Source organism: Papaver somniferum, chromosome 7 (genome assembly GCF_003573695.1).
Source record: "Papaver somniferum cultivar HN1 chromosome 7, ASM357369v1, whole genome shotgun sequence".
Classification (NCBI taxonomy): domain Eukaryota; kingdom Viridiplantae; phylum Streptophyta; class Magnoliopsida; order Ranunculales; family Papaveraceae; genus Papaver; species Papaver somniferum.
The window spans coordinates 176,372,809-176,381,452 of record NC_039364.1 but is presented as its reverse complement, the minus strand read 5'-3'; positions in this window follow the sequence as shown (position 1 = coordinate 176,381,452).

The following is an 8,644-nucleotide window of genomic DNA, read 5'->3' as shown; positions in this document are numbered from 1 at the left end:
ATAATCTAAATCATATGATGGCGAAACTAGATATTGTGGAATCACACATGATGAGACGAAGGTGTTTGTAAATATTTTTATCTTGCCTATCGGAGATTAAATATCGAGCAAATCTTAGAGAAGATAGTAGTCAAACGATAGAATCCGGCAAGATCATAACACACAACCACAGAGAAAATAGTTGGGCCTGGCTTCACAATCCCAATGAAGTCTTTGAAGTCGTTAACCTACAGGGTCTCGATAGAAACCTAAGGTTAAAGGATAATCGACTCTAGTTGATGCAACTAGTAACACACAAGAGGTGTGGGGATTAGGTTTCCCAGTTGCTAGAGTTCTCCTTTATATAGTTTTCAAATCCGAGTTTGGAATCCATGTTACCTTGTTAACAAAGCATTCAATATTCGCCGTTAGATGAAAAACCTGATTCAACCAAGCTAATATCTTTCAACCGTGGGTCGAACTTAGCTTGTTACGCACAAATGAAATGTACCCTCATTTAGGTTTATGTAACCGTACCCAAACGTGTACACCATGTTGTCTCAATAATAGTTAATCGAAGTTAGCCATATGATTACTCTCATATCAACCTTATTCATCTTAACCACAACTAGTTCAAATGACTCAAATGAAACTAGTTAAAGAGTTGTTCAATTGCTATATTCTCATAAAAGTATACAAGGACACAATTGAGGCAAACGGTTTGGTTACTCGAATCAACTCATGAAAATTATAGCCACAGTTTGCAAAGATTACATTACTTATTTTTATAAATGTTTAAGTTCATGTACAACCGATTTTAGAAAGTAACCAACTCAAGTATGCAAACGGGTACGCATACTTAAGTAGCCGGAACGAGTTTGGTTATGCCAGCACGCATACGGGTGCGCATACCAAATCACACTTCCATACTCCAGCAGAAATTCATGGGCGTGAGACTTCCGCCAGTATGCGTACGGGTACGCATAATTTCCCAAACATCCAACAACCGCCAGTACGCGTACGGGTACGCATACTTAAGGTTCCCGATTTTGGACTTATACACAAATGTGAGAACACACTATGTTTATATCCAAACAAGGTTACTTGATTTTAAACTCTTTATTTCAATCATTGAAACTTTCTTAGAGGATGACAATAGCCGTTTTCACACATTATTAGCATCAAAGCAATTTTCAAGATATGGAAATAATCATAACGAAACATTCCAAGTCTACACCAAATGATTGTATCACACAAACCATGTAAGATGTTACTCGGCAACTTTCACATGATCATATTCTAACACTCGTCAAGAATATAAGATGAACTTGGTCGAAGCGAAAGCTTGCCAACACATATTTCGAGATCTCAAATGTGTATAATAGAAAACTATATCGTAACACGACCTATGTCTCAATATAGGAGATAGCGTAGAAATAGACTTTGAAAAGACGAGGGTACCCAAATATACCTCAATCTAAAACTTTTCCACCCATAAGTCCTTTATCTGAAAGTGATTGTCTATGGACTGAGTCGAGACAATACAACGACTCGGTTCACACTTCGTGTGATCATCTATGGATACAAGATCGAGACAATACGATAACAAGATAACTTGCGTGATTGACTATGGATACAAGATCGAGACAATACAACAATGAAGTATGATTACTTGATATTAGGTTCGGACTTAACCAAACACTATAGGATTCCTATCAAGTAATTAGGAATTAAAGTTTGTGTATTTTACTTCTAATTATAATAAAAACAATTATAATTGCGGAAATAGAAAAGTAAAAGACACATCAATATTTTGTTAACGAGGAAAACGCAAATGCAGAAAAACCCCGGGACCTTGTCCAGAATTGAATACTATCAGAATTAAGCCGCGATACAAAATCTAAACCAACTTCGTACAGTTCAGACCAAGCAACTAAACCTATAGTTCACCTAGTTCCCTCAGTATCCATGCGCCTCCAACTTACAATAAGTCACACACTTGGAACAATTCCTTTGGTTCGTATTCCAAGCAGTAAAGGAACAACAAATCTGTTTGGTAACAACTCTTTTCAAACAAGTGATATGAGTTTGACAAAAGGCTCTTCTGTTTAACCAATAAAATCCTTTGTCGAGTTCTTAGATCAATCTATTCAACAACTACCAAAGTAATTCTTTAGACTATACAATCAATACTACTAATCAGAAAGAAATGTATTGATGTCGATCTACACAACTAATCAATCCAATCTATCAAAAGATAAACCGATTATAGTTGGATCTCCAGTCGATCAAGTTTTGTGCACACCAAAGATTATAAACTCAAATAAGAAATCTTATTTGTCTTCAAATCTTCTTAGATCTTCAATAAACACCTGAATACAAACAACTTGAATCTCTTGTGATCAATCACACACAGAACGGAGTCTGTTAACGATGGATTATCACAAGACGTCTTTAGATCTACAAACAGTCTAAAGATCCCCGTCGATACTTCGATCTAGTTTGATTGAATCTTATATAGGAATAGAAGATTCTCAAGTATAAACAAACTAGGTGGGATCAAATTTCAACAACCGTTAGTCAATCAAATCAATCGAAAACTAATAATAAACTGCAATTATCTAGTTTCCCACCAACGGTACTCGTAGAGCTTCACAATCCCAAAGAAGTCTTTAAAATGAGCGGTCGTAAGAGATTTCGCCTAATTAGGGTACTTTCCTCCCCGAATAGACGACTCCACCAGTAACAACACAACTAGGTAGTTTTGCTGGCTCTGAGGATTAGTTTGCTCGAAATGCAAACTTCAATATTTATAGACCAAGGAAGTTTGGACGCCGAGGAATTTTCGAAGCCGAATATTCTCAAAGATATGCAATAAATCCAAAATCGGTTTTCATAATTCCTGGAAATGCTCTGTCCAAATATTGACCGAAATCTCAGTAGAAAATATCCAATTAGTAAATGCACGTTACCAGTTTTTGTTTTCTAAAGATATGTATTTAATTGCTGGGAATTAAGAGCATATAAAACTAAAAACTTTATTTAAAAGATTCTCAATTTATTTCGATCTGAGATTCTCCTTTAGTTATTAAGGAATATCTTTGAACAATAATAGATAAGAATTACTGCACATGTTCAAAGTATGTCGACATCTTTTCTTTGTAAATCCTTCTTCATATTTACAATCTTGGAACCGATTTACCACACTTCCAAACGAGTTTAGAATTGGTTCATCTGATTTCCAAGAACTATGTGATTGATCAAAAACATTCAATCACCATTGATGGGTTTAACGGTTCTACCAAACACAAGTTCGGTTCTACCTCCAAGTGGCTACTAGGATCGGTCACACTAGTTTCCATAAAATGGCTAACTAAGTACCAGGATCGGTTACCACTATTTATGGTACTTACTTGTGATCGGTTGCACAAGTTATAGGATCGGTTACACCAATTACTAAAACTTTTTAACCTACTACAAGGATAGTTTGCACATCTTGTGATTAGTCCCACCAATTTCTAGGATCGGTTACCCAATGACTAGGAATGGTCACATCAATTACAAATATCAATCATACCATCTCAGGTGATTACTTAAGATTGGTTTCACTAATAAAAGTCATACCTTTTAGAGCATGGCTCGGTTGAACCCACCAAGCGTTGGTATGTCAAGCTTGGTTGTCATATTTTAGTGAATCAAAACTCATGTTAAGAGTCGCTTGATTATGTACAAGAGACAACTTCGTATAGGTTAGCTTGAAAGTATTAGGATATGAGACATTACAAGTATTGCGAAGTCTTGAAGATGTGAAGAAGCAAGGAGCTACGACGACAACAATCATCCTTCCACTTGAGGTTAGTGATATTTGACTTTAACTGTTTCATTCCCTAATGTATCTTTCAAGTCGTGCATATTGAAAACATAACTGCGAAGCATATTTAAACTCTAGATAGACATAGTATTAAGGAATACAATACGAGGTTTATTGCTTAACCATTAAACTTTGTAGATAAGACATCGTCATAATCATTTGAATGTTATTGTGATTATGTGTGGGTATGAGGTGAGGATTTCATCCTAGGAACAATGTTTACATGTGTTCTAAGGAAGTAAGTTCATAAACTTGTTTGTGAACCGAAAAGAAAATTGCCAGGTGTTATTGGTTTTGTTATTCATTGCATATCTTATGAATAACCAATATGTGTGATTGAGTATAACCGCTCACAATTTGTTTGTGTTCTTGGTGGAACTATTCACAAAGGCCTGACTTATGTATTGGTATGACTTTTATTAGTGAAACCGATCTTAAGTAATCACCTGAGATGGTATGATCGGGTTTGTGTTTTGTCTGACCAAATATGGGAAAGGAGAACCGATCCTAGTAAGAGGTTCAGTACATCACAAAGGGGAACCGATCCTTGTATGGGGTGCGGTAGGGTTTATAGCAGAAAGGGGAACCGATCCTATGGAGATGTGCAACACATATAAGTTAGATACCATATATATGTGGGGAACAGATCCTAGTACCTAGTCAACCGAATTTAGGAAAGCTAGTGTGACTATGCACAGTACTCACATGGAGGTATAACCGAAACTTGTTTTGGTAGAACCGTTAAACCCATGATTGTGATTGAATGATGGTTTGATCAATCACATAGTTCTTGAAAGTCAGATGAACCAATTCTATTTAGAAGTGTGGCAAATCGGTTTCAAGGTTGTAAGTGTGAAAGAGAACTTATAAAGTAAGGATGTCGACATACTTTGAACACGTGCTATGAATGTTTATTTCTTTAATTGTTCAAAGATATTCCTTAACGGCTAAGGGAAGAGAATCCCAGGATCAAAACACATTTTGTAGGGAAATTCCAGAATTAGTAATGTGCATTTACTAATTAGATTTTTCGAGAGATTTTGATCACTATTTTTGGACAGAGCATTTCCAGGAATTATGAAAATCGAATTTGTGCTTTAATGAATATCTTGAGAATATTTTCGGTTTTGGAAATTCCTTGGTGTCCAAACTTCCTTGTCTATAAATACTTGAAGTTTGCCTTTCTAGAAAACTAATCCTTCGTAACAACAGACTTCCTCTTTTGTTGTTGTTACTGGTGTAGCCGCCTATTCGGAGACGAGAGTAACCTAATTAGGCAAAATCTGGCCGCGCAGTTTAAAGTCTTCTTTGGGATTGAGAAGCTCTAGCGTGTACCGTTGGTGGGAAACTAGATAATTGCGGTTTATCTTTTGTTTTCGATTGATTTGATTGACTAACGGTGGTTGAAATCTGATTGCACCTAGTTTGTTTATTCTTGTGAATCTTCTCTTGTAATATAAGATTCACTAAAACTAGTTCAGAGTTTTGACAGGGATCTTTAGACTGTTGTGAGTTCTAAAGACGATCTTGTGATAATCCATTGTTAACAGACTCTGTTCTGTGTGTGATTGATCATAAGAGATTCAAGTGATTGTGTGCAGGTTTTTATTGAAGATTTAATAAGATTTGAAGACAAAGAAGATATTGAAGATCTGACTTGGTTTTTATAATCTTTGGTGTGCACAATACTTGTTTTGGTAAAAGAGGATCCAATTAATAATCGGTTTATCCTTGTGGTAGATTGAATTGATTAATTGAGTATATCGGCATCAACACAATTCTTTGGATTAAGAGTGTTGTTGGCTTAATCTTAAGCGATTACTTCGGTAATTGAACATAAGATAGATCTAAGGACCTGACGACGGAGTTTATGTTAAGATAAACGGAAGAGCCTTTGTCCGACTCATATCACTTGGTTGAATAGAGTTGATACCAAACAGATTTGTTGTTCCTTTATTGTTTGGAATACGAACCAAAGGAATTGTTCCAAGTACGTGACTTATTTATAAGTTGGAGGCGTGGGAATACAGACGGAACTAGGTGAACCATAGGTTTAGTTGCTTGGTCTCAACTATACGAAGTTGGTGTAATTTTGTGTAGCGGCTTAATCCTGAGAGTATTGAATTGTGGACAAGGTCCCGAGGTTTTCTGCGTTTGCGGTTTCCTCGTTAACAAAATCTTGATGTGTCATTTACTTTATATTTCCGCATTATAATTGTCTTATTATAATTAAAGTAAATTACACAAACGTTAATTCCTATTTACTTGATAAGCAATCCTATCGTGTTTGGTTAAGTCCGAACCTTTGTATCAGGTAAACATACATCGTTGTTGTATTGTCTCGATCTCGTATACATAGAGGATCACACGAAGTGTGAACCGATTAGTTGTATTGTCTCGACTCTGTCCATAGACAATCACTTTCAGAGAAAGGACTTATAGGTAGGAAAAGTTTTAGCTTGAGGTATATTTGGGTACCCTCGTCTTTTCAATACCGATACATAAGTCATGCATTGTGAATAGTTTTACCAAGATACATAAACAAGTTATGAGCGGTTATACTAAACACACATATTGGTAATCCAAAGATTTACAATGAATAACAATACCAATAAGCCTAGCGATTTCCCTTTCGATTCACAAAACAAGTTTATGAATGCACTTCCTTTAAACGAATGTAAAACATTGTTTCCTAGGAAGAAATCTTCACCCATACCCATATACATAATCACAATAGCATTCATACGATTATGTCGATGTCTTATATACGAAGTTCAAAAGATAGACGTTATACTTCGTATTATAATTCCTTAATACTATGTCTAACTAGAGTATAATCATTCACAGCTTTGCAGTTATGTTTTCAATATAGCACGACTTGAAAGATACGTTAGGAATGAAATAGTTCGATTCAAAATATTACTAACCATAAGAGGAAGGATGATGTCGTTGTTGTAGCTCTTTACTTCTTCACATTCTTCAAGTCTTCGAGTAATACTTGTATGTCTCATATCCTAATAACTTTCTAGCTAACCTATACAAAGTTGACTCTAGTAAATAATCAAGCGACTCTTTAAATGAGTATTGCTTCACTAAAATATGACAACCAAACTTGACATACCAACGCTTGGTGGGTTCAACCGAGCTATGCTCTAACAGACTTTCCAAGTGATAGATGAGTTTCAGTCTCCACATACCTTTTGTTGATGATGTTCCACAAGCTCCCCTTAGTAGTTCTTCGTCTTCAAATGATGAACGCCGTGAAGTCTAATGCTCAACTACACAATCTATGACTTAGTCCGAGACATCTATAAATAGGCTAGAGATCAAGACTTATAGTTTTGATTACTAACATTGACAAACATGCTTGAGATAACAATGCATGCGAGTTCGACCGAGCGGTGCTCTAACACCAATTAAGAAAAGTTGTAACTTAACATTCTTCTTTAAAACACAATATCCATGAGACTCCACCAAATGATTTCTCTAAAACAAAGATGAAAACATGATGCACAGAGAAACTAAAGTAGTGTTTCTCATTTCATCCAACTAAGTTAGTACGCTAGTTGGTGCTTTCTTTTGCGGCATAATGATATATTTGAAATACGAACATGATAAAGCAAAAGTTTGTATAGGTTGTTCGAAAGAGTATATTGAGAACCGAGTCATTACCTTGAAGCTGTTATCGTGCATGCATTGGTTATCGCCTCTAAAACCTACCAAACCACAACAATGTGGGATGAATAATATCAGTTTATGAAGAAGAATTTAGACTCTTATATATGCGAGTTTTTCTATATATTTTTTCTAGCAGTTTAAGCAACAATCACGTGTGGTAGAAGACTAGAGGAACACTGTAAAATCATGTCACTTAATTTTGCAATTGAATTTCGGAAATATGATAACCTTCGTTTGAACGACTAATGCATTCTCATATTTGTTCAACGGTATCAAAGTAATGGTCGATCCATGGCAACTGATTCTTTTATTGAGAATAAAAAAACATTATATACGTTAATTTTCGTTGACTTTCATTGCACATTAATTGCTATTGAATATCGTTGAACGTCATTACATCTTGATTAGCATTTTGCCTCACCATAAATATGTATTTTACTTAGCCATATATGCCACACATATACGTGGATAAACTAGGAAATTAGACACCTAAATCAAATAAAAACCCAACAAATATTGAATACAAGCCTATGTTGGATAACTACAAATAATTGACAAAATAACTAAATGAAAAGTTGAGCTTAGTTCATAGGCTCGGCTCGTACGTATTAACTAGCTAGACCAAAACCTGATGATATTTGTTTTTTGAAAGGCTTAAATCTCAAATATTATGCTAAACTTTAAAACTCATTTATAAGAAGAAGTTTACTACTTACAAGCCTAAGTATCTAGGCAAGGAAAAAAATAAGTATCCTCTCATCCTAAGACTGACGAGTTTCTAACTCAAGCCGTTGGTATTATCAACCCAACGATTTTACCATTATATCACATGGCATATGCCATGTAGAATATTACAACATATAAATTATGAAATATTACACTAAGGAAAGTTCTTGATGATGGCCATCAGTATGCCATGTAAGTAAAACCCAACGATTATATGGTAAATATTGCAATGTGAGAGAATATCTGGAAAAAAAACAAAAACTTGCAAATTCAAAGTTCAATTGTATCACAACTTTGACAACAATACTATGGTGATATGTATCACTACCCCTTAGTCAATACTTCATCTCAACATGAAAACCACTCCCCCTTACATAATGATCCGTAAAC